The sequence below is a fragment of the Protopterus annectens genome, chromosome 1.part0 (genome assembly GCF_019279795.1).
Source record: "Protopterus annectens isolate FY-2018-M chromosome 1.part0, PAN1.0, whole genome shotgun sequence".
In the NCBI taxonomy this organism is placed as follows: Eukaryota; Metazoa; Chordata; order Ceratodontiformes; family Protopteridae; genus Protopterus; species Protopterus annectens.
In genome coordinates, this window is record NC_056725.1 from 444,207,074 (window position 1) to 444,234,228 (window position 27,155).

Here is a 27,155-nt window from a genome sequence, read left to right on the forward strand (position 1 = left end):
AATGAAAATAGTTTTAAACGTTGAATCATACACGTACGTTTTTCGTTCTTTGCATTCAAAGAACTTCTTCAGAAATGACAACCATTAAAACTTCTAAGTGTCTCATTTATACTAAATAGGTTTAAAAATTGCGCCAGGTAGGAGCTATAAAGATCTGTTTAACCATAGAAATACAATCGTATACCAAAATCCAGGGATGAGACAATGTGGCTCATGTTCACATTGTCACATAATTCAAGAAGGTAGTAAAATAATATTGAATAATATACCTATAACAATCAAGGGTAGGTTTAACTGTAATACTCGGGGAGTAGTTTATGTGGCGAAATGTCAAGCATGCCACTCCTTTTATATAGGAAAAACTGAGAGGAGATTAAGAGATAGAATAGCAGTGCACCTTAGAAGTATCAAAAATAAAAGAGAGGATATTGCTTTGGCAATACACATAGGGATGTTCCCCCAGCATAGATTTAAATTTAATGCGATTCAACAAGTTTTTCAAGATGAAAGAGGGGGACCACAGAACCTGGAATTAGAGAAGATGGAATTAATGTGGCAATTAAGGCTTAATGCATTTACAAAACCAGGATTAAATGATAAATGTTCTATTATGTGTTTATTGAAATTGAAAAGTCTTGAAAGATAAGATATGCTGAATAAAAGATAAGAATTTAATACTACAATAATAATATTGATAAACAATAATTATTTAGAGTATTCATCATTATGAATTTGTATATTAAATTATAAATTATAAATAAATTTAAATACTATATTTAGAATATTGAGTTTGATAGTGCTAATCGAATGATTCTAAAAGGTAATTTTAAAAGCATTTCCAAATAATATTTTCAAAAAGATATTTTTTCGGAAATATTTTTTCGGAAATATGTAAATATTCAAATATAATATTCATTTTAAAGTATTTCATAATATTTTGGAATATTTTATCATTTTGAATGAATTTTAAATATTTTCAAATACCCTGAATATATGGGTTGTTTTTAATATTATAGGTACGTATGCCCTTATAGGTGAGGCATCAGTTTATGGGCTCATGAGAGTAGATGTTTACATATGATCTGCACATGTATTATTAACAAGTGTGTCTTTTCTGACGTACATGAAAAAAAGTTATATATTTTTTATATATATATACATATAATATGTTTAGGTGTTAATATTTATAAATTTTTATGCACCGTTTAGGTTACAAATGTACATATGGCCGCATATAATCTTCATGAATCAATTTAAGTAATTTTTATGTATAATATGGCCCCATAAGTATATATATATATATATATATATATATACATCTAGTTATGTATAGCTGCAATCTATTTGTTATTGTGAATATCAAGATTGTATTATTAGGATCAATTTCATCATCCATTATTCATTTATTCATGTTATTGTTTAGCTATTTACTGATCAATTTTTTATAACAACATGAAGTTTTTTTAAAAAAATTTGTTTTTAGTAACTGTCTCCTTAAATATTTTGGCGCAATTTTTAAACCTATTTAGTATAAATGAGACACTTAGAAGTTTTAATGGTTGTCATTTCTGAAGAAGTTCTTTGAATGCAAAGAACGAAAAACGTACGTGTATGATTCAACGTTTAAAACTATTTTCATTAAAAGGCTTTCCTTTTTCGCTTCAGTTCGTGGTTTAGTTTTATAAGTTTTATTTGTTTTGTGGTTTGGAGTTTTGGTGTTCACCATGGCTGAAGATTCGTTTATTGGAACGCCTGAAGTGTTACAGGAGATTAATTCAACGGATGATAGTTCACATAAGTTAACGCAGCTTATAGCTCTTTTGTCTCAGAAGGTTGAGACAATGAACACTCGACTGGATTTACTTTTCGAATCACAGTCACAGTTGCGGAGTAATGTGGTAGCTACTGTTTCCTTACAACCTGGACAAGAAATACGGCAAGTAGAGAATATTGGCCGAAAGGGGCAGGGACAGAGCCCACAAACGAAGCAGCAAGACAATGTGGTCATTTTTAATACCCAGGAACCGAATCGAATGATGCATGCTCCGCATTCATTAGAAGTGGCAGTTCGTGAACAGGATGCTGTTTACAGGTACTGTGCAAGCTGCTTTGGCTTTTAATTCTAAACAGCAGGAATGTTTCACTCGCACTAATGGTGTTACTAGTACAGTTCGTACAGCAGGATTGAATCAGAACAGTGACGTTTTAATTACAGAATGCAGAGCAAGGGATTTTGTGAATAATGTTAACAACGGTATTAACAACGGCAGTAATGTCAATGCTAACAATGGTAGTAACGTCAATGAGCTGCAATCTTCCACAACTAATGTGAATTCCATGTTAAGGTTATCAGATCAAATCCCAGATTTGAAAAACTCGCTAACAATGTCTATAGGTTTAAAAAGATCTGAACCATCACAGAGGGATGCACTAAGTGAACATGATAATATGCTGGAATTGTCCCAATTATTAAATGAACTTGACAGTAAAATGTTGAAATATAAAAAATTAAATCTTGAAATTGAATATTTTGAAGAATGTATTGGAGCAGAAATAGTACCTAAGGGTTTGAGAACTTGGCGCTACTCTACGGGTTTAGAAGCTAACTCTGATTTTTACAAAGATTTGGTTAAGTTGTTCAACCTACATGGTCTCCAGCTGATGCAAGTAATGATTAAGCATTATTCTATTTTGGCCAAAGAGTTGAAGGACAACATAGAAAAACTTGATGAAACCATCAAACAGCACAAGGACTACTCTAGATACACATTTGATTATCTGAGATGCTTTCAGAGCATAGAGAAGCATATCGATAAAATGAGATTGATCAAATTGAAGAAGTTGGATAGGGACAGAAAACATTATAAAGAAGGCGTAGCATTTCCATCACCGCCTCGGTCACAATCAATTATGAATGTACAGGATGCAAATAATGGAAATAACTATCAAAATAATCATAATCGATATGAAATATCACAACAAGATAATCAATTGTATGATTCAGTTTCGCTTTCTCCCGTAAGTAACCAACATGACACAGCTGATAATAATCAGGTGAGAAGAAGTGAGAGAATAAAGGAAAGAAATAATGTATCCAATGGAGGGTCCTTCAGTAATGAAGGATCGAACACCACAAATCAGGTTTTTCCCAAGAGGAACCAGAGGGGCCAATGGAACAACAAGAAGAAAAATCGGAACAACAGGAGATGAACACTAACCCAGACAATATGGTCAGTTTGAGAATGATTAAAAATAGAAAGGGCGATTTTACCATTTACAATTTTTCCTCTTTCCAAGTTTCTCAACATATGGCTGACACGTTGTCAAAGGGTTTAACTTTTGTACCAGCATGTAAGATGGACATTGCCAAAACCATATGTGATTTGAAAATGTTCACTAGGAAACTCAATTTGAAGTTTTTATTAGGGAACCAACCGTCACATTGTACAGATTTTAGAATATCTAGCTGTTATAACCCCCCTTTGCATAATTCTCTGGTCCTGTTTGAAAAGTTTTGTGAATTGGATCTTAGAAAATTAAGTAAAACAACAATTAATTATATGCAGAATTTAGATCCTGAAGAAAAAGAAGATTTGGAATCTTTGTTGTCTGTTAACATAAGAATTATGAATCCCGATAAGGGAGGAGGTTTGGTTTTTATGGATGTGCCTGATTATGAAAACCGTATAAGTACCATTTTAAACGGACAGGCATATACTTTAGCATCTTTAAATGAATATAATATGGCTAACAATTTTATAAAAAGTTTCTTGAATGAGTTATTCATAGAATCAAGGATTGATTTGCATACATATAATTTTTTAACAATATTAGCCCCTCGAACACCATACATGTTTGGAGTGCCCAAAATACATAAGAACCTTCAGGACCCACCATTAAGACCGATAGTAGATGGAAGAAATTCATCCACTTATGCATGTGCAAAATTTGTTGATTCTATTTTAAAGAAATATGTATTGCAAGAGAGTTGGATTCTGAAAGATTCATGGGCATTCCTTTCTAGATTAAATTCCTTAACTTATGGGGAACAATTTAATTTTGTTACCATAGACATCAAAGATTTATATACTTGTATTCCTCAACAAACAGGAATAGAATGGGTAACAGCCAGAATGAGAGATTTACATGCACCCACAGCAGAAATAACATTAGTACAAGAAATGTTAGACATAATTTTGTCATATAATTTTATTTTGTTTAATAATCAATATTACAAACAAAATGAGGGAGTAGCCATGGGATCACCCTGTGGGGCTAGTTATGCCAATCTGGTTTTATCCCATTGGGAAAGTACATATATTTTCATAGATGACCAATTCAACAAAGTGGTTAAATATTATGGGAGATTTATTGACGACATTTTCATGATCATCGATGGATCATCTAATATTGCAAGAGATATGGTTGATAACATGAATAAAACAACCAGTTTTTTGCAGTTAATCTACTTTTTTGATGTAAAATTCATGGTATTTCTGGATGTACAAATAACAAAAAATGTGGAAAAACAGCGATATGAAGCTTCTCTTTATAGAAAACCCACTTATTCAAACAAATTTTTACATTTCTCAAGTGCCCACCCTTTGCATCAAAAACGATCGGTCTTAAAGGGTCAGTTAGTTAGGGCAGCGAGAATGATTTCTATAGATGAAAAATTTAATGATGAATGTTTAGTATTAAAAGGGATGTTTATAAATAGAGCATACCCGATAACAATGATAGAAGAATTAATACAAGAGGTTTCTACAAAGAGAAGAAATGGTATATATAAACCTATTTTAGGTTTTAAACCAACAAATGGTGGAGATAAAATTCTTTTTAACTTGAACCAAAATACAATAACAAAGATGTCGTCCAAGCATTTAGAAATGGCATGTATTATGAGTTTCTCATCCCATCATGTAGGTATAAAGGATATCATTCTTAAAAATTGGTCGCTATTGTGTGATGAAATGGGTGTGGATTGGAGTAGTTCCATTGGACCTACAATAATATGGAGGAAGGGTAGGAGCTATAAAGATCTGTTTAGCCATAGAAATACAATCGTATACCGAAATCCAGGGATGAGACAATGTGGCTCATGTTCACATTGTCACATAATTCAAGAAGATAGTAAAATAATATTGAATAATATACCTATAACAATCAAGGGTAGGTTTAACTGTAATACTCGGGGAGTAGTTTATGTGGCGAAATGTCAAGCATGCCACTCCTTTTATATAGGAAAAACTGAGAGGAGATTAAGAAATAGAATCGCAGAGCACCTTAGAAGTATCAAAAATAAAAGAGAGGATAATGCTTTGGCAATACACATAGGGATGTTCCCCCAGCATAGATTTAAATTTAATGCGATTCAACAAGTTTTTCAAGATGAAAGAGAGGGACCACAGAACCTGGAATTAGAGAAGATGGAATTAATGTGGCAATTAAGGCTTAATGCATTTACAAAACCAGGATTAAATGATAAATGTTCTATTATGTGTTTACTGAAATTGAAAAGTCTTGAAAGATAAGATATGCTGAATAAAAGATAAGAGAATTTAATACTACAATAATAATATTGATAAACAATAATTATTTAGAGTATTCGTCATTATGAATTTGTCTATTAAATTATAAATAAATTTAAATACTATATTTAAAATATTGAGTTTGATAGTGCTAATCGAATGATTCTAAAAGGTAATTTTAAAAGCATTTCCAAATAATATTTTCAAAAAGATATTTTTTCGGAAATATGTAAATATTCAAATATAATATTCATGTTAAAGTATTTCATAATATTTTGGAATATTTTATCATTTTGAATTAATTTTAAATATTTTCAAATACCCTGAATATATGGGTTGTTTTTAATATTATAGGTACGTATGCCCTTATAGATGAGGCATCAGTTTATGGGCTCATGAGAGTAGATGTTTACATATGATCTGCACATGTATTATTAACAAGTGTGTCTTTTCTGACGTACATGAAAAAAAGTTATATATTTTATATATATATATATATACATATAATATGTTTAGGTATTAATATTTATAAATTTTTATGCACCGTTTAGGTTAGAAATGTACATATGGCCGCATATAATCTTCATGAATCAATTTAAGTAATTTTTTATGTATAATATGGCCCCATAAGTATATATATATATATATATATATATATATATATATATATATATATATATATATATATATATATCTAGTTATGTATAGCTGCGATCTATTTGTTATTGTGAATATCAAGATTGTATTATTAGGATCAATTTCATCATCCGTTATTCATTTATTCATGTTATTGTTTAGCTATTTACTGATCAATTTTTTATAACAACATGAAGTTTTTTTACAAAATTTTGTTTTTAGTAACTGTCTCCTTAAATATTTTGGCGCAATTTTTAAACCTATTTAGTATAAATGAGACACTTAGAAGTTTTAATGGTTGTCATTTCTGAAGAAGTTCTTTGAATGCAAAGAACGAAAAACGTACGTGTATGATTCAACGTTTAAAACTATTTTCATTAAAAGGTTTTCCTTTTTCGCTTCAGTTCGTGGTTTGGTTTTATAAGTTTTATTTGTTTTGTGGTTTGGAGTTATTCAGGTTATGCATAAAAAGGAATTATGAGGTACTCTGCTTAACTTGGAGAGGGAGTCTATTCCACAGAAGGGGAGTCTCTGGGACACAAATCTGTCCCGCCAACAAGTCCTATTGATTTCACAGACCAGATTGAGGTCACACGTGAGGGGTTACTCAAGTGGAGCTTGACTTGCAGATATGCAGTAGTCCCATCAAGGCAGGGTCTGAGGTTGCTTTGTATGCCAGCCAGAGGTCACCTCTTAGGAGTCTGTATGAGACTGAGTAGAGGGACAGGGCTTTTAGGCTATCTTTGTTGGGTAGATGTTTGAGGCCCTGTATTCTCTTGGTGAGGAACCTCTGTGGTCTCTCCAGGTGCTGCATGTGCTTTGTGAGGTACATGCTGAAAGGGGCATTGTACTCAATGATGGGTCTTATAAGGGAAGAACACAGGGATGTTATGACTTCCTTGTCCCTGGATGAGATACCCTTCCTAATGAGGTGGGCCATGTATAAAGCTTTCTGTACAACAGAGGCAATATGGTGATAAAAATTCAGGTTGCTATCAACCTGGGTGCCCAAGTCCCTCATGACTGACTGTGTGCTTAGGACATTGTTATTAATGTTATATTTTGTGGGGACAACACTCTTCCCAAAGGGGATGATGATGCATTTTTTGGCATTCAGTTTGAGGCCATGTTTCTGGCAGTAGTTATTTGTTTGGGTGAGACCCTCTTGCAGGATGTCCACATCACTAGGGGAATTGTTGACAGTGCCCAGCTTGCAGTCATCTGCAAACTTGGTCAGCCATAGCCCACTTGTTTTGGCCTGCACCTCAGAAAAGTATATCCCGAACAACAGAAGCCCCAAGACCAATCCCTGGGGTACACCGCTCATTACGGGTTTACTGCTTGAGGTGTCTTCCCCTATTTTGACTAGGTGGGTTCTATCAGTAAACCAGGTTGCTACCCATATGGTAAAATGTTTGATGCCTAGTTGAGACAGTTTATGCATTATACCTGAGTGGGAAATAGTAGCCAGGTCAAGGTAGGCTGCGTGCGCCATCTTCCCCTCATCCATGGCTTTGGTGACTGTCTCAAAGAAGTCGACTAAATTTAACAGGCATGACCTCCACTTGACGAAACCAAACTGTGTTGGATTGAGTATTTGGAGGTTGCCAATATCCGTGTTAATGATAATCCATTCCATTGCCTTGTACATCAGGCTTGTTAGGTTGATGAGTCTATAACTTCCTGAATAGGTGGATGCTCCACCTTTGTTCAAAGGAATGACAATGACTGTCTTCCACTCGGCTGGGATGAAGCTGGTACTCAGGCGTTGGTTGAATAGGGGGCCTAATGGTCCTACAAGTTCCTGCCTGAGTTCATGTAGGATGCATACAACACAAAAATACAAAAAAATCCACCTGGACCCTCTAAATTAATTTCGTCCTGAGTATGTTTTGGAAAAGGAAAGGGCATTTTTAAGGTTGATTTGTATTGTCACTTTAAGAATTAAATTGGTTTGTAATTTTGAAGACCACATGATCTAGGAAGAGACATATTTGAATGAATGGGGCTGTAAAGAATGTGTACTTTTCTGAAGAAGTTCCTTGTATACGGGACGAAAATGATTAAAAAATTGTATTTGATTTTATTATACTGGAGTTGTTTTTATCTTTTTGGAATTACTAACTTACTTTGGGAGGTCCAGGTGGATTTTGTGGCGTTTCTGCGTCATATTTACTGGTTTGTTGTTTTTTTCCTGTCTTACACAGTTTCATGTCGGATGCAGCCTGGGATGTTATCAGGTCCCATGGAGGCTGTATTTTTTAAAAGGGCAGTGATGACTTGCTCCCTGGAGATAAGGGGAGGGGGGCAGGTGCTTGAGATGTCCTAATTTACTGCTAGGGGGGACAGAGGGGTGAAGTTTTCAATGAACCTGTCTGCCAGTAGTTTGGCTGTATCTATGGCATTTGTGTATGTGGTGTCCTTGACCACCAAGTCTAAGCAGATCTGATTGCTTCCTTTGAGATTGCAGACATATGTGAAGAAGGGCTTATAATTGTCTTTAGCAGATTTGGCCAGTTTGAACTCGAAGTTTGCTTTGGAGGATTTCACTAGTGCTCTTATTTGCTTGTTCAGGCTAAGGAGCATACCTCTCAACCTGTTAGAGCAAGAAATCTGGACAGAGACATAAATATTTGGGGGGGCAAAGGCCCAAAAAAGGGACAATTTTTAAATATTGTGCTTATAAACATAGAACGTTGATATAACAACAGGCTTTCCATTAGCATAAACGGTATGAAGTCTGAAATACAAATGCCTGTCATTATTTTCTGATTTCTATTCTCAATGATTTGCCAGTCATTTGCCAGAAAACCAAAAATGTATGAGGAATATACCAAAAATATGAGGCAAAAATCTGGACATTCTGCAAAATTCTTGACAGCTGAGAGGTACGCTAAGGAGAGATTGCTTCCAGTTTAGCACCTACACCTTCTTGGTCCTGCACAGCAATTTTTTCCTTTTATTATAGAGTTTATTTTTTGCAGATCTCCAACAGAGAGGTTTACTCTTCCTCGAGGATGATTTTGTCCTGTCAGTTATTCCTGATTCCAAGCAGCTATATAAATGCTTGTATAATATTTTGGTGTAGGTCTGGACATTTGTGTCAGTTCCTATGGAGGGAGAAGTAGAGGGAGCTGTGAAACTGTCTATACCTTCCCTCAGGAGTTTGTAATCAGCTTTGGAGAAGTTTTTTTGTTTGAACCTAGCTGAGGGGGGGGGGTGACTTTGAAAGTGACCGATTTGTGGTCAGATCATACCAAGGAGGATGACACTGTAGGATTGCTGCAGTGGTTACTCATGTTGAAGGCAAAAGGCAAACTGATCCACTCCCAAGTATTTATTTAGTGCTTTTGTTTATAAAATACAAACTTCCGAAGAATAAAAGCTTAAAAACTTGAACCATAGTGGCCAACTCATTTATATATGCACTAAAAAACCATGTGACAAATCTTGCCTCAGTTTGGAACCAGCATTTAAAGATATATTACATTTGCAGTTTGTATCACTTGCATTTTCATATACATTACATACTTTCCCACTGCTAAGCTACACAAGCACATACTTGCATATAATATTGCTAAAATAACTAAAATACCTCTACTAGATAAATTCATATATGTAAATAAATGCATATGTGGATCTAGCTATCATGTTACCTATAGCAAAGCTGACTTTAAACACAGTGTATGCCACATGAACATAGTTATACCTAGATAGCAAACTTGGCTTTCAGTCTCAAAATAGAAGTGAGAGAAACCATACCATTTAGTCCTGGATAACTTGTTGCATTGGTTCGTAGTTGCCATTTGAGTTCCTTAAATTCCAAAAAATCATCGATAGAACCTCCTCTTTCACCTGTATCAACATGATCTATAATAATATATTTAAAATGATGGTCTGCAAGTTGGGTTATATGTTCAGCTAAGGCGTTCTTGAAATCTTTTTTTACTGATATTATATTGATGTTGATATATTCTGGTTTTAAAGGTATTTTCATTTTAAATATATTATTATAGATCATATTGATATAGGTGAAAGAGGAGGTCCTATAGATGATTTTTTGGAATTTAAGGAACTCAAATGGCAACTGCGAACCAACACAACAAGTTATCCAGGACTAAATGGTGTGGTTTCTGTCAGTTGTATTTTGAGACTGAAAGCCAAGTTTGCTATCTAGTTATAACTATGTTCATGGGGCATACATTGTGTTTCAAGTCAGCTTTTGTTACAGGTAGCATGATAGCTAGATCCACATATGCATTTATTTAAATGGGTCCCTATCAAGTGATAGAAAACTAATTTGATGGAAAATTATTTGGCTAAAACCAAAACATAGAAAGCTCAAAACACTGAAAACTCATTTGACTGAAACTCAAAACACTGAAAATGCTATATGCCCTTTTCCCCATGGTAGTGCGATCCTGGAGTTAGTATATATAGTTAAGGGGTGTGTGGGGCATAGCCCCCACATACTTCATACATTTTAAACCCTACACATGGATACTTATAACTACAATGAATAACTGTTTGGAGAAAACAATATTTACATAAACTATGTGGGGGCTACACCCCCCACACACCCCCATTGTGGGGGGCTGTGCCCCCCACCCCACCCCTAACTATACGTACTAACTCCAGGATTGCACTACTGTGGAGAAAAGGGCATATAGCATTTTAAGTGTTTTGAGTTTCAGTCAAATGAGTTTTCAGTGTTTTGAGCTTTCTATCTTATGGTGTCAGTGAAATGAGTTTCTATCAAATGAGCTTTCTATCATTTGATAGGGACCCATTTAAATATATAATAATTTATCTAGTATTGGTATTTTAGTTATTTTAGCAATATTGTATGCAAGTATGTGCTTGTGTAGCTTAGCAGTGGGAAAGTATGTAATGTATACGAAAATGCAAGTGATACAAACTGCAGATGTAATATATCTTTAAATGCTGTTCCAAACTGATGCAAGTTTTATCACATGGTTTTTAGTGCATATATAAATGAGTTGGGCCATATGGTTCAGGTTTTTAAGCTTTTATTCTGAGGAAGTTTGTATTTTATAAACAAAAATGATAAATAAATACTTGGGAGTGGATCAGTTTGCCTTTTGCCTTTATTTGTGTTATTTCTACAGTTTGTGTGTATTGTGGAAGTTTTAGTTACTTATGTTGGTTAATACCAAGTCCAAGATATTATCACATTATCACCTCTTGTGGAGGTGTCAGCCAGCTGGTCCAAGACATTTGCAGTGATGAAATCAATGAATCTCTGGACATTTGTGTTTTGGCATGAGTAGTTCTTCCAGTCTATGGTTAGATAGTTAAAGTCACCCAGGATCAGGATAAAGGGTTCAATCTTGATAGATTCAAATAGGTCCAAACAGGTAGTGTGAGCATCATGAGTCAAAGTTGGGGGCCTGTAGCTAGCTATGATTTGAATAGGGGTTTTGTCAATGATTACCTGCAACTGGAGTGTCTCCTATGCTTCGTACTGTTTGACCAGCCTGGAGGTGTGTATGTCTTTAATATATATATTGAATCTCCACCTCCTTTTGCTTTGTTGCCATCGATTTGGGGTCTGATTGTATAATAGGATGAGTAACCTGGCATGGCTGGGGTGCTCTCCACAGCTTTGAACCAGGTTTCTGTGACTGCACAAATGTCAGCATCTTCCAGGGTTAAGACACTTGCAGCAGCTGGAGAGGCCACAAAAGTTCCTCACCAAAAGGATAAAGGGTCTCAAACATCTGTCCTATGCTGCCCGACTGAAAGAACTCCAGCTCTATTCAGTCGCTTACCGCTTGCTCAGAGGTGACCTTTGCCTAACATACAAGGCCATGTCAAACCCAGATTTGATGAATATGCTTCACCTCAAAAAATCTAGATCCATCAGAGCCACAAGGGCGGGAGACTTAAACCTCGACACGGCTATTAATAGGACGTGCTGGAGGGATAGATTCATCACCCAAAGACTCCCTATGCTGTGGAATAAAATCCCGGTATATGTGAGGCAGAGCACCTCGCTGGCCTTGTTCAAGAGAAATCTTGACCAATGGATGGGAGATCGCAGATATACCCCAGGGATTACCTCAGTGTCACTGCTCAACAGAGGCACAGCAAAATAATGGGTATAGTTCCCCATACTAAAGGGGTGGCGTAAGCCACAAAACTATGGGCTAGGCTTGTAAATGCCCTCGGGCAGATAGCCTAGTATGAACCTATGAACCTATGAACCTATGAATGCTTACAATGAGTGCAGTTTCATGTTTAGACTCCTAGCGTTTTGATGAAAAATTCATGTTGGTAGTTTTGACCTCATGGCATTGCCTAAAAAAGGCACTATGGAGGAGGCAAGAGCGTTTGCCAGAAGCCACAAGCCCTAGGGAGACAGATGCAGGCCATCTCTGGCAAAGCTTCGTGGTCTTTTGATCATGTCTTCCCAGGCTGTCAGGTACTGGATCCCCTTGGAATGATAAAAGAAACTAAGACAATTGTTAAAGTTGATCATTTTCTGTTTGTATTGAGGCACCATTCTTGGTGATGGTAGAATGCTGCTTAAGGCTAGGGACATACATGCCTGGGACACATATTCAGTGAGCTTGACCATGTCTCTCTTTCATGGGCATTGGAACCATAGAGCGAGGGTGAGGGGTTACCCTCCCCCACACTTTTACAGATGCAAGACCTGTCGAGAAGAAGTGGATTTTCATTTGCACGCAGCAAAGGAGGATCCATGCGTTGCACATTAACATGGAAGTTAAGCTAGCTGGACAGGAAAAAGTGTGAAGGTTAACTCAACTAGCTATACAGAAGTTGTTGTTCCAGTAAGTTGTTCTTTTATTTTATGCTGCACACAGCCAAATCAGGTGGAATCGGAAACTCGAAAGATCCATACCAGCATAGTCTCTGACCCTGAATCTCTGGAGCATTGCTTGCATGCGTAAGCATAAAAGCTACCTTTACAGAAGAGTTGCTATGTGAATTTGATAATCTGGGAGCTCGAGGAACAGAAAAGCAGCTGGTGTGGTGGAACAAGAAAGGTAACCAACCACAGCATTTAGCTAATTCTACAGTGAGATTTCTTGGAAGTAGCAACAGACGCTTGGGATTCTTTGCAGCCTCTGCAGCCATGGATTGGTTCGCAGGCATTTTGGGTGAGTGACAGCCACCAGCGGGCTGTTAGTAAAATTTTCTGATTGTGTAACTGAGCTCTGGTTCCTGCAGAGCAGACACGGAATGCTGCTTAATTAGGTTTTTTTTTTTTTTTGTCATTTGTGGTTGTGCTGATGCCCTTATAGTTATATCTCCATGCATGGACGAATAGGTTGCCCACATCAATTCTTCAGTGTCACTGTTGTGTCCAGAGCTAATGACCGAAGTTAGCCAATCAGAAGTGTTGTCGCTTACTAGTGAAATTGTCCTTTTTTCATCTGGCAACTGCAGTTTAAAATAAGCGTTTCTTGAATATTAATATGATTTGTTGGAAGTGGGATACAGTTTTAATGCAAGCAGCAAACACAAATAAAATAGCTTGTTTCGTTAGTAAGTCATGGGCCAGATTTAAAGGAACAGTGATTTTGGCTAGGCATCATTGTCAGTTCTTTGGCTTGTTGCATCCTGTGTAATTGTCCGTTCATAATCTTCCATCAATTTTCATATTGATGCTCTGTGAGACTTTTGCTGGTGAAATGACTCATCAAGAAGTTGCTTTTATTTAGTTGCCTTGTATGCTTTTTTGATATTTTTTTGTTTAATTAGGGAATGTATTTACCTTTAATATTAAGAATTAGGCATATATTTGTCAGTGTTATGTTTTATTGAACAGACTTGATCTGAGTAAAATTAAGTTCATACTTATAATAAAATCAGCTGTAAGTTTTCTCCATTGATATTTGTTTATTGCTTTGTTTCCTTGTTTGTTAAAAATAATTATCATTGAATAATTTATTGTGGTTTAGCCGCATGAGGTCATTTGTAATGGACATTTGTGTGAAATCTCATCTCTTTTCTGAGTTGATTTGATATAGTACACTAGGAGATTTGATACACTGCAGCAAGAACATATTTGCAATCAGGCTTATTACATCATGAAGTATGATGTTTTCTTCTTAGGTCACTCACTGAATACAGGAGTTGTTTGTATGCTGCACACAGGAGTCGTTATGCTGCCGTTGTACACAGGAGTTGTTCTTTTATTTTATGCTGCACACAGGAGTTGTTTGTTCTTTTATTTTATGTTGCACACAGGAATTGTTTGCTTTTTTATTTTATGCTGCACACAGGAGTTGTTTGTTCATTTATTTTATGCTGCACACAGGAGTAGTTTGCTCATTTATTTTATGCTGCACACAGGAGTTGTTTGCGCTTTCATTTTATGCTGTACACAGGAGTTGTTTGCGCTTTTATGTTGCACACAGGAGTTGTTTGTTCTTTTATTTTATGGTGCACACAGGAGTTGTTTGCTCTTTTATTTTATGTTGCACACAGGAGTTGTTATACTGCTGCTGCACACAGGAGTTGTTTGTTCTTTTATTTTATGCTGCACACAGGAGTTGTTTGTATGCTGCACACAGGAGTTGTTATGCTGCTGCTGCACACAGGAGTTGTTTGTTCTTTTATTTTATGCTGCACACAGGAGTTGCTGCCCAATGCTGCATCTGCCAGTGACTGTGTGGGTGTGTGCATCTGCCAGTGTGGGTGTCTGTATCTGCCTGTATGGGTGTGGATGTCTGCATCTGCCTGTGTGTGTGTGTGTGTGTGTGTGTGTGTGTGTGTGTGTGTGTGTGTGTGTGTGTGTGTGTGTGAAAATATGTCCCAGTTAGGTATAGCTGGTGGTTAATGTTACTCAGGCACAAGCCCTGTACCTTAGATACAAAGCAACAGCCTGAATTCTCTACCCATACCACCACCTGTGATTCAGGGAGTTGAGTCCATAGCTTTCAACTGTCCTGATTTTCACAGAATATTTGGCTTATATTTTTGGTCTGTTCCTCTTAAAATTTGTGGTTTTCTGGCAAATCAGCGAGAACTGAATTCACTAAATAACGGTAGCCCTTTAAGTTTCAGTCTTCCTATCTTTCAGGAAACACATGGTAACACAAAACACTTTGTTAGCAACTTTGTAAAATTATACAAGCAATATTTAAAATGTGTCCTTGGTTTGGGGCTTTTGCCCCCAAATAATTTTTGGCTTTTTCCAGATTTCTTGTGCTGCGAAGTTGAGAGATTTAGTTGAGTTTCAAGTGTATTTTATAAGGAGCTGAGAGCTTCAGGGAAAAAGAAGTTTTGTGCTGCTTATGCGAAATCACTTGTATTGTTAGTAGCACAACATGTAGCATGCTTGTTTTTGATGCTGAAGGCTGTGGGTTGTACTCCGACAGTATGCAGATGGGTCGCGGATACTGTACTGTGTTGTACTTTAAAAGGAGTGGATGCTGCAGTCTTATAAATGTTCTTCTTTGGAGGAGTTACTTAGTAGCTATGAACCTGTTATGAGTTTGCCATCCATTCCTCATTGCAAAATTACTAGCTTATCATTTTTTTTAATGTAACATATGCAATTTATTCTTCAACGGTAACGGACACTTTATTTGTAGATGAAACAATGAAATATACAATTGTTTACTAGCCACAACCTCTTCATTAGTTACAGATCCCTTTAATGTGGAATTATTTAGATGACTTATTGGTGGATTGTAATGACAGACGTTTGAGTGACTTTTTATGGTTGAAATTTTCTAAAATGGGTAGTTTTGTCATTATTGATGCATACATTTTGTTTCATTGCTTACTTGAAGACTGTTCAAAACTACAAATTTAAAACACATTCTGACAAGTGGTTCTGTATTATACAAGGAATATAATTTAATACAATCAGGAAGGTGAATCAAAGAACACATACATGTATGCATGGCCCTAAAAATGTGTAAGGAGCCGTATGGTTTGAAAACAGCCCAGAGGTAAGTTTAGTCCTCCACTGGCCAGATGCAAAATGAATGTGGGTTTTCATGCTGTTTCAATGAATGTGAGTTGCAAGGGCAGAGAAGTTTACTGCTCGTGCTAAGTCTGTTTTCATTGTGAGACTGTGTTGTTTGTTTAGCAAATGTCTCAGTGTTTGTCTGAAACTCAAGGGTCTATCATTATTTAAGTTTTGCAGTCCTCATAAATTTGCCAGAAAATCACACATATAAGGAACAGACCAAAAATATGACGCAATCAGGGACAGTCAAACATATGCTCTGATCTCTCAACCTCTTAGGGCAAGAATCGGGAGAAAATGTGAAATGCTCAGAATCATGGGCAAATTTTAAGCTTTACTCTTGTCACCAAAGCAATGGATGAAGGTAAAAAAAAGTACAAGGAAATACCAAAGAACTTTGGCCAACTAAGTTTGAGATGACTGCAAACTAGGAGCAGTTATTGAATGCCCAAATGACTTAACCATCATGCAGGAAGGTTTGTCCCAAACAATAACTGGTGCCAGAATCATGAATTGAAACTAAACTCCAAAAAATATATTATCGTATCCTTTGGGAAGTCATCTGCCCAAGGGAACTGCCACATTGACAATGACCCCTGAGAACTGATCCAGTTGTTTGGCATTTGGGAACTTGTGTGTACAGTGACCTAACCAACTTGTGCCCAGAGTCATAGAAAGTCTTTCTGTATTTCACAGCTTATAAACAAACTGATTGTGACTAGATCTAGAGATGTTAATGTCCCCCTTTACAAAGCCCCCCATTAGGTCAATCATTTTGTATAATGCCCACTTTGGTATGAATCTGTCCAGACACATGCAACAATTGGAATACCCACAGAGATAGCTTACTAAAAAGATACAAGTCCTAAACAATAGGTCTTGCATGGGCCACCTCAAAAATTTAGCACTATACTCAGTATCCCACAGAGTGCTTAGAGGTGACTTGTCTGGCATACAAGGAATCCTCTGACCAAATACAGATGGACCTACTCTACCTCAGCAAGTCAAATGACATCAGAAATACTCAGTCCAGGTATCTAAACTGAATGTTGTGGAGAGATGGATATATATCACACAGGCTACCGCTGTTCCAGAACAGAGTATCCATTCATGTAAAACAAAGTTCATCCCTGTCCATATTCAAATGCAACTTGGATCTAAGGATGGGTAATAGAAAATGTACTCCAGAATTGCACCTCATGCCACTATTGGATAGAGGCAGTTCCTAAATGCTGCATCCCTTATATGGGTCCCCTCAAATTATTTATGGCATGATCACAGTTATTCTCACTAGGGCTAATATACAATTATCCGCCATGGGAAAGGTAAGACCAATCAGGAAATGTTAATTCAAGCACCAAAAGGGAATTGGCTAAGCTTAAACTGTCCTCCAAGTGAACCTATGTTGTGGTAGTAAATAGTTATAAAAATGCCCTTTTTAGATCAGTAAGTGCCCCTGTCAACCCCCCCCCCCTCCCAAGTCTTCAATAGCTTCTGGCACCTATGCTCTCTTCATATAGTCCAGGGAGGTACATCTTAAGTCATTCATGCCAACATGGACTATAACAGAGTCAGAGTCACCTGTTCTTGACAGACTTGAGTGGATGTGTGATATGGAAAATTCTGGCACCTGACAAACAACTAACAGTGACTTTCTCTTTATCCAGCAACCATTCCTAATGATACTGTCCTTCATAATGTTACTAATACATCTGTCAGAAGAGCAATAGGTAGAGTTAACATAGATTATAAGGTACATTTTATTATACTGTAACAATGTTATCAAGTAAACTGCTGCAATGTTGATGATGCAGGGACTGTAATTGTGTATACTGAATCTGCAGCTGTTGGACGGGTGCAAGGGTAACTAGGGAGATCATTAACTGGACGATGTAAAATATAAACTTTGGTTGGGGGAAAGCAAAACAGGTATATTATAAGGTGTTATATTTTGCAGGTGTCAGCTGGGGCTTTGACTGATTCTTGGTATCCCTAATGCCCTTAGTTCCAAGCATAGACACTTGTATGTAAAGGTGGCATTGAAGCCTAGTTCAGGAAGGAGGGAGTGCAGATTGTTTAGTTTAATGCAAGTCTGTAGAGCAGGTGGGGTGGTAACAACGTGGAAGGTAGTAAGTTGTCTCAAACTTCATACAGAAGGGTAAGATCGAAATCTGGAAGGTAAAAACATGATCACCTTTTTACAAAAAGTCAGACTGAAAGAAAGGTTTATGAAGCTGGAAGAAGTGATGGGTGAGATTAGTAAATAGTGGTACTAGGGGTGGAGGGACTAGGGAAATACTTCTTGCAGCCATGTCCCTACAGTGCATTACCTACCATCTGTTGCACCTGTGCTAAACTGTATGTTGCAAAGAATGCATTTAAGGATAAAAATACAATTTAACATAAGCAGCACAGGTGGCAGGTGAAGCACTGCAGGGTCTAGGCTGAAAGAAGTATTTTGGAAACTAGGAAACATATACAACCCAAACTCTGATTCAGATCAGTTCTTCTGTGATTTAGGTTTACCCTTATTAAAGGGGAAGAAAGTGCATTGTGAGAAACAATAGAGACATCTGAACATCACTATGGCACCATACTTAGATGCAAATGGGAACCACATATTATAGCATGGAAAGCACTAAATAAGGGCAATATATGTTTGGTTGGGTAGAGGTTTTGGAGAAGAGAATCTATGTTGTGGCAGTTTTCTTCTTGACATAAGGAAGGAAAGTAGACTTGATTAGTTAAAAGGCAAGAGGGGGATCTGGAAGGAATAAATAATAGTATGGTGGGACAAAGACCCATTTCTGACTAATCCATACTCCCAACAACATGTGATAGAAGAAGGAATGTGGGAAGTTAATAGTGATGGAAGTGTTGGACATGGAACATACTGACAGACAAAGAAACATGTAATTATGGAAGATATTCTGAGCCAAGAGCAAGAAGAAGAACAGAACCAGACATGAACCTCTGGAATGTACTTAGGATGGCATGAGAGAAAAAATGGTTATGAAGACGATTTATTCATCTGGACAGGAAACGTATAGCTCTTGTGAGGGAAAACTGGTTCTTCAAAAAAGGCTGAGGAATGGCATCCCAGACCCAATGGAAAATGATGCAGAGGTAAGATAAGGATTAGTAAAAGCTCAGCCAATTCAGTTTAATTCTATAGTAATGGAAAGCAGATTGGTGAACTAGCAAGATTTTTGGTTGGTCAGAATCAAAAGCTCAGGAAAAGTATTGGCACGTAGGCTAAAGAAGACAGGGAATGATTTATATGTTAACTCATTACATCTAAGTGATGCCTCCAAGTGCGTCTGCAGTTAACTCTTACTGACACCTCTATGCATCAAATATTGCTTGTTCATATTTACATCAATAATTCCAAAACCATGCTATATACAAGGTTTTAAAATAATTCATCTTACAGCTTACATGATGGCAAACTCAACTGCATTAATATTTGACCTCTGTCAAGTGCAGGTAAAGAGATGTTAACTGTTGTTTTTATGATATTAGTTTATACAAATATAATTTGCACATTTTGCTAAATATCTCAACAACCAAGTAACACAGACAGAACTCCGTAGCCTCATATGAAAGCTGTCAGCTAGAGGAATAAAATGCTGCTGACAGTGAGTGTGTAACTTGGAGTGGTTGCTGAGATATTGAGAGTTGTTCACAAAATATTACAAATGTAATAGTTACTAGGCCGGATTCACGAAGGCTTGCACGGAGTCTAAGAGTAGTGTAAGACAACATGCAGCCTTCGCGATCCAGGAACAGCCCAAAGTCCATGTAAGAGACAAGCTAAAACGGCTCTTACACGGAGTGGGCGTGGATAAGCTAATCACCTCACTTGCAGCCGAATAGCATGCAAATGAGGATGATTAGCGATCCATGAAGCCCAGAACAGCCCGTGTAAGAGCCATTTTAGCTGCAGAAATGTACTCAGTTGACAACTGAGTACGTTTCTGCAAAAACTGCAATGGAGCCATGTCAGCTCCAAATAAAGGGTGCATATGTGTCAGGCAGCATGCCAATGGCCAAATATGTGGCCATTGGCAAAGTAACCTGATGCAAATATATTAAAAATATAATTTTTTTTCGGCGATTGCCGATGTTTAAACCAGCGCAGCCCAGCAAACGGGCTGCGCGGTTTAAAACATAAAACGAAGGTTTTAAACCCACAAATGTGGGTTTTATGCAATACATGGAATGTCAATGCAGGGACCAGCAGACCAAAACCAACATGGCCACCGTGTAGTGGTTGCTAAGGGGAAGCTGAGTCTAAGAGATGTAACTAAGCATTAGTAGGCAATCTGATGCAAATGAGTGTTAGGATACTGAATTCCACTGTCACATAGCAAATGAGCACAGTCTGAGTAGTGTAAGAGTTACAGAAGGGGGAGGAACAGAGTAGGAGATAGGTGACATCACAGGGGGGAATGGTAGAAAGAAATGCAGTTCATTGGAGGTCAGAGTTACATGACAGATGTCAGACAGATATCATGGAAAGAGGTGTGCCACTAAATAAGCATGAGAAAGTCAAGAAATGGAAGGTGTACACTGTTGCCTACACCAAAGTTTCTTGCTGGGTGTGTATGCGCACGTGTGCACACCATGAAGCGCAAGTAAGGCAGTGTGCGTGCGTGTAAGGCAGACTAAGCATGTGGGAGCGTGTTGGGAGATGTTTAACATTGTTTGCGTGGGCGTGCACGCATTTTAATCCGAATAAGCAGATTCTGAACCGTGTAAGTATGTGTGCGCACGTGTAAGCCACTGTGAGCGTGTTTCTGCTGGTTTGCATACGGCTCCTCCCTGAGGAAACAGAGAGGAAACAGGAAGCAACAGATTTAGTAGGAAGCTAGCAGGGAATTCTGCTGGAGCTAGCAGGTGAAAACAATTAGACGCAGGCAATTACACAGGCAGAATAGTAGCCCAGCCCAGCACTTAAAACTCTGCAAACAGCAGTGCAGGATGTTTCCCTCAAGAGACACTGCAAGACAGGAGTTAAGTTATCAAAAGTGAAAACTGAAAAAGCTGAACTCAGAGCAGAAATGTTAGGGGCTGCCATAGCTGTCATAATGAGACATAGGCGACTTGCTGAGGGTGGTGACAATGCAGATGGTGCCAGACAACCCACAGTGAGGAGACGGAGAAGAGTGTACAGGCCCAGGGTCACCTACCACGGGTTACATGAGCTGGAGATAGTAGAGCGCTATAGAGTGGACAGAGACCTCCTGCAGCAAATAGTGGAGCTGTGCAGGCCACACCTCACACACAGAACCAACAGAGGGTACCCATCCCAGTGGAAACCAAGGTATGTGTTGGCCTAAGAATACTAGCAACAGGTACCTTCCAGAGACCAACTGGTGATATGATGGGGATATCACAGGCATCATCCTCCAGGGTACTGCACCAGTTCCTGGATGCCATGTCAGCACATGTCGGTGATCATGTATATTTCCCCAATGCCCGTGAGGTATTGGCCAGCAATATGCATCTCTTCCAGCAAATAGCGGAATACCCTGAGGTAGTGGGTGCAATAGACTGCACGCACATACGCATCAAAGCACCAGCCGGTGAGCGGGGTAGGGCATACATCAACTGCAAGGGCTTCCCCTCCATCAACTGCCAGGTCATGTGTGATGCCCAGGGCATAATAATGAATGTGTGTGTTGGCTGTCCTGGGAGCTACCATGATTCCCACATCTGGCATTTGACGCAGCTGTACCAGACATTTTCCAATGGGGACATCCCACACGGACACCTAGTGGGGGATGCAGGTTATGCACTGGAGCCATGGCTGATGACACCCATCAGAAACGCACACACACCTGAACAGGAACGCCATAATGAGGCACACGCACAAACACGTAATGTAATAGAGCGTGTGTTTGGGCTGCTCAAGTCACGGTTCCAGTGTCTGGACACATCTGGTGGAGCCTTGCAGTACACACCAAATACATGTACCCAAATTGTCATGGTATGTGCTATGCTACATAATATGATATTGCGAAAACAGCTGCAGCAGGACCAGCATAGGGCCGGGCCAAACAGCCCCCCACCATTGCCAAGGCCATCACAGGCAGAGCGTGACTCAGAGGAGGAACAACCTGAGCCTGCCCCAGTAGGCAGAAGGAGGCGTGCCCAGTATGCCCTGGCCTTGGCAAAGAGGCAACGCATAGCACATACACTGGCTCAGTAGGAACCCTGGGAATGATACACCTGTATGACTCACTCATATAGTAACAGGGATGCCTAACATGACACAACCTGCTCTCAAACATGTACAGGGAAGTGTAATATGCGCATCCGACAGAGGCAGCCCTGCAGCACCACCTGAGGCATGAATGCTATGTGTTAAGTAATGTAACACCATGTACTATATGCACACCTGAGGACCCTGACTAACATCCTACCCTCACCAAGCATCATGCCACAACATGACAATGAGATGATCAAGTGCAATAATTGACTGAAGTATCGCAGTTAGTCAAAGGGGATCCAATGTGTGCCAGTCTGGGATGACATGCTGAGCATGACATGATGCACCACCTGCTAGGACTGGCATGCACCTATCAGTGCAGGCCGTATGGATACTGGCAAAGGCTGTTGTTACCCACAGTGTGCCCTGAATAGGTAAGGCTCAAAACACAAACCTATCTCCATAGGTATCAGAAGGGATAAGAATAAGATAAGGGATAAGTCGAAACAGCAAGATGCATGCAGTCTAAACTCACCCAGTATGGAGAATGTTGATATCTGTGCTGTAACAGAAAACTGAGTCAAGGCTCACAACAGCACCCTAACACTACCAGGTTACACCTCATACTGTGCTGTACAGCCTCAAAACATGGAGCAAGCTACAAAAGGAGGGTGACTAGAAAGAATTGTCAAGGATAACCACACCCCATGTTGGTACCACAACAAAAAGCAGCATGGACTAGCCATGGTCAAGTAACAGTGGCTAAAACTGCCCCCCAGTTTATAGCCTGCTACAGACTACTGTCCCAACACCAGGAACTGCACCTGGCCTATGCTGGAATACATGAATATATCAAGTCCTCCAAACCACATTATATTGGGTGACTGAAAATACCCAGACATAGACTGGGAGCATTATACTAGCTCCAACAGTGTAGGACAAAAGTTCATAGAATCCATAAACCAAAAGGCCCAGGAACAACGTACTACTCCCACAAGAGGGGTAAGCATACTGGATGTGATAATCAGCAACATGGGTACTGGATGGCAAGATGAGAAGTGTATTGCTCACTGGTAAAACCAGACCATAGTGTAATCACACTGGATATACAAATCCTGACCACAGTCCCTGGCCAGAAAACCACAGCGGAAAACATGTGTAAAGCAATATTTGCACTCCTCCAAACTGATGTGGAATCCATTAAAGGTCCTGTGCAGGTGCAAAATATGGGCCACACCTCAGAACCTGTAATACAGCCATTCCATGAACACTGCCAGGAATGCTTGGATTATGCAATCCTAAATTAAAACAAGACACAATGCCATACATGCAGGAATCTGGCATGGTGGACACCAGCCATAACCAAACCATGCAAGAGAATGAGGAAGCTACTACATGATAGAGCAAACATAAACAATGAAGTAATCACTGATCAGTAGTATGGCAATAAAATCTGTCCACACATACAATCCACTAAGGCCAGCCACAACAAGTTGAATCTGTGAATCCTGAGGCAATGTTACACCTGTCCCAAGTACACAGACAACCCCCAACTCCACCCAAGAAATACAAATATATGTGAGAGATGCAACCATCTATCCAAACTGGAGGCTGAGCTCCATCAACTCAGTACTCCCAAAACTAGTCAGGAGGAGAAGGTAACCACACACACCACAAACACAATCCCTCATAGACCTATCACAACTGCAAACCAAACACATAAACACAGAAAAACATTCCCGGAGGCACAAATTACAAACACAGCACACCAACAGAGGCCTCTAAAGCAGACACCCAATCAAACAACCTCCAAACATAGCACATGCAACACATAGTACAGAAAGCTGGTGTGCCAAACAGTCACAGGCCAGAAGGAGAAACAACATGCCTGATACAGTTGTAATAGGTGACTCCATAGTCAGACACACTGCTGTCCCGCACACCAGACTGAACAAGGGAAAGGGTACAGTAAGCTGCCTGTAGGCTGCCACAATACGCCACATAACAGAAGTATGCAGGTCACTCCAAAGCAAGTAGAAATATGATGCAGTCATAGTCCATGCTGGTGTGAATGACCTGAGATGTACCTCCCTAGACTACATGAAAAGAGACATAGATGAGCTCTCTGATTATGTAGTCCAGGCCAGTATGACACTCACCGTTTGCAGCATCCTACCCTTACCAAGAATAATGCCACAGTACAAACACGGAATGATCAGTCATAGCAAGTGGCACACTTACTGGTGTCATTCCAAGGGGATCCAATGTCTGTCTGCTTGGGATGTCATGCTTGACAAGCCACGCAGCTGTTCTTGGGGTGGCTTGCACCTGTTACCCCTGGGCGTCTGGATATTGGATAAGGCCTTTGCCACCTCCATAGAGCCTTTTGTAGGCAAGGCTGAAAAGACTGACCCACCACCCTAGAAAACATAAATGGAAAGAAACATAAGGGTAATGCTGACCAATGCTAGATGTGTAAACCCCAATATGCATGCTCCCAAGGCCATCCCCAGTATGGAGAACATCGATGTCTGTGCAGTGACAGAAACCTGCTGCAAGCCTCCTGACAGCACACCAGCACTACCAGGTTATACCACATATCATGTGTCATGGCCCCAAAACCTGGAACAAAACATAAAAGGAGGGTGAGTATCCATATTCAGCACAGACACCCATACGTCCAGGTAACTGACAATGCACAAGGCATTGGAGTCCACCCATGTGCAACTAACTGTAGGCAAGACTGCTGTACAGTCTGTAGCATGCTACAGACCACACTCTCACACACAGGAACCCCACCCAGCCATCCTGAAGACACTGGACAGTATGAATGTCCCACCAAATACCCAACAAGGTACCACAAATTACCACATAGGTGGTAAACCATTATGTATGGAAGGAGTAACCAGGGACCTAGGGACACAAGTGGACAGTAACCTGTTATTTGACACCCACATTGCCAATGTGGCTAGGAAGACTGTCTACATTTGACACCGTATCAAGAAAGGATTCACATCTACATCAACAGAGGTCACTGTGCCCCTATACTGTCCTCTTATCACACCCATAATCTAGTACAATGCCTCATATGGGATGTACCTTACCTGACACCTGCAGCAGTTAGAAAGACCTCAAAGGTACCTCACCAAGAGTATAAAGGGTCTCAAATATATGTCATATGGCTGTAGACACCCCAGCTGAATGCAGTCACATACTGCCTACACAGAGGCATTGCATGCCTGTTGTAGAAGGCCATGCCCAACACAGGAGTAATGGACATGCTCCACCCCAGAAAACTCAAAGCCATCGGAGCTGTGAGAGTGAGAGATGTCAACCTCAACAAATAATGAAATAGGATGTGCTGGCAGGACAGATACATAATCCAGAGGCTCCCCACACCCTGGACCAGAATCCTACTCCATGTTAGGCAGAGCCCCTCACTGACACTCTTCAACAGGAATCTTGCCAAGTGGATGGATGATTGTAGAGTTACACTGGGGTTCTTCACTGTGTCATGTCCAGACAGAGGCACAGCAAAGCAAATCATAAATGGCCATAATATTCACATAGCAAGGGGTGGCAAAAGCCACACACACTCTGGCTAGGCTAACAAATGCCCTAGGGTGGATAGCCTAGTATGAACCTATGAACCTATGAAGATACAAATTGTACAGGACACTAAGGATAATCCCAAGGCTTTCACAACTGATGGTAGGAACCATGTTGGGAATTCACAGATATGCTCTGAATCACACAAATATCACAAACACACACACATATTGCCAACATACATCCTGACAGGTGCAGTGCAACCCCCGAATGCAGAATATCTATCCCAGCAGACTGCTGGCCCCCTGACATTGCAGATGCTGAGGTAACAGCCAGCATCTACAAAGCAAAACACACAGCAGCAATGGTATGAGATGGTGTCCTGGGCTTAGTGCAACATGGACTCCAAGATGAATGGAATTTCAAATCACACTACTGCTCAATGTCAGCCTTACCACAGAATATGTACCCAAAGAGCAGTGTACAACAACAGTGGTCCTTCTCAACAAAGGGGTTGCCTGAATGTATACTGAAAACTACTACCCCAGAATCCTGAGAAGCTCGGTCTGCACAGCTATGGAAAGGATCAGCATGTACCACAGACATAAAGATATTGGGGACCTACTGACACCGGACCCTACCCAGTGTGGCTTTCTTAAGTGCAGATCCTGCCCCTAAACATGTTTGACTCAATTGAAACAGTCATTAAGGTCATTGATGAGAGCAATGTGGTCCACACAGCGTAGCTGGACCTTGCAAAGGCTTCTATACAATACCCTACGTGTTCATTATAGATAAGCTCACCAGCTTAAATATAAACCCTTATGTCAGTAGAGGGGTTACAAACCAGACCAAGGACAGAACAGACATGGTCAGACATGCTGCAGCCATGTCAGACTACAAACCAGATATAACTGGCATCCCACAAGGCTTGGTCCTGGGATCTCCCTCGTCTGGTATATATGTCCCATAGGTACAGGCAAACATGGAAGGACTGTGTCCGAACATGTTTGCAGAGGACTACAAACTGCTCACCACATATGATCCACCAGCTGACACAAGCATCCCACAAAAGGGCCACATAGAAACAGACAACTGGTGCCATAGCCATGTCAGCAAGCTAATTGCAGAAAAGTGTATAGTCAACCCCGTGGATATACAGTAAGTGCCCACCAATTACCACATAGGTGTTAACCCATTATGTAGTTAACATGTAATGAGAGACCTGGGGACACAAGGTGATAGATATCCT